Genomic DNA, 1873 nt, shown 5'->3' on the forward strand with positions numbered 1-1873 from the left:
TATTCTCATATATTCTAAGCTAATTTTGATAAATGTATTGCTATGTTGCGGGGTATTGTCTAGTTTCTTTCGAGAAAAGACCTTCCGCACCGTAAGAAGGCACGATAATTAGTTGATAATCTCAACTGAACCATACGTCCACAATGCATCCACTTGACAGTTTCAATTTTGTTTGTTAATAGTACTAGAATATACTCCACTAGGCAACTAGATCACCCATCCAGTATTAATATGCCAATTTCTATTTTGGAAAGTACTATATGTCTATTGACCAGCAATGTCGTGATGGCATCCATGTGGAAACAAAGACAGATACGAAAGTCCGAAGCAAGAATATTCACCAAGGTGAGGTACAACTACTCACTATATAGTATGATGACGACTTAGCCAATCTGTCACATATGACGACCGTGTTATTATTCAGTTTATTCACACTCATATTGGAAGTACAACACCACAATTCTAACCTTTGGGAATTATTATTCATTGATAGAGAGTCAAGGGTTATCCGTGTAGAGGCAAAAACATATATGCAAGTCTGGAGAAGGAATCAAAGATGAGGTACAACTTCCATTAATTTTATTTTTAACAACAACATGCATAGTCAGTCAGTCAATCCAATAACTGTGTATTGTATTTCACACTGGTACAACACGACGAAAAGTCTTCGGAAAGTACTATCCCTTGACTGAGAGACTGCGGATATATATTCACTAGAATCTTCTCACATAAAATATAGAAGTGCTTTTTCATTTACCACTCGACATGAGAGGTTAGCTAAGTCAAAACCAACAAGAACCATCTGCTTATTTTGTATTGAAAACAACTTAGCCGGTCAGCCACATATGATTACTGTGCTGTGTTGTTCACACTAGTACGTCACTATAGCTAGTCTTTGGGACACTATATATATATGCAGTCCACAAACAACTCGTCACTGTACCTTACGACATTTTGGCAAGCTATTATTTTTTACTATGATTGGATAATATGCAATGACTTTATTCACACAAGCCTTTGTCGTTCTCAACCCATTTCCTAAAAAAATATGTGCGTGACGTCGACTACTCAAGTTTACAATAAACATTTATTTTGGTTAATATATAGCTCTCCACACACGTACATGCAATTGCATATTTTTGTTTGACATTAACTTTACCATAGACATCACCTTTAGTACTTCACAATATTATTTTGTTTGTCAATAAACGCCCTTCACTTTTAAAGAAGAAACCATACCATTTTTTAATTATTCTTGACTAAGTAGATCTAGTTTGTCACCGATATGGAACTCTGCACCAAGGATATTCTTCAGCACACACGCCGCACACAAGATAGGGAGCGCAAATGTTCACTTTTATTTATAATTTTATTTGTGTAAACGCTGACAAGGGACACGGTACGTCGAAGCGATCTTTTGGTGGACGGGGGCTAGGACATACATGCATATATCTGCTAGGTGATAATGAAAGATGGGCTAGACAAGCTTATTAAATCACTGACAAATGACATAGAAGGGAGGGCCAAGAATATACGCACGCGCGCGAGAGATAATATCTTAGATAATCCTTGTATGGGGCACCAGAAATATAATTTCATACCTCAAATAGTTTTCATGTTGAGCAACTAGTTTTATTGGGTTCACAAGTGGCGGTCTAATGGCAAAACCATCAGAGATGATATTTCAATATCCATTATATTCCCTACCGATTGGATCTCAGGTAGTTGCAAACACAACCCATCGTGGTTCGAAATATGGTGCACTGAGCGGACAATTTTGAAGAACCTTTAGAAATCCAATCGAACATACAAAGTTGCTTCAATGGGGCCAGACATCTGCTGTAGTAAAATGCCACGTTCCACAATGAATCTG

Source organism: Triticum dicoccoides, chromosome 1B, assembly GCF_002162155.2.
Source record: "Triticum dicoccoides isolate Atlit2015 ecotype Zavitan chromosome 1B, WEW_v2.0, whole genome shotgun sequence".
In the NCBI taxonomy this organism is placed as follows: Eukaryota; Viridiplantae; Streptophyta; class Magnoliopsida; order Poales; family Poaceae; genus Triticum; species Triticum dicoccoides.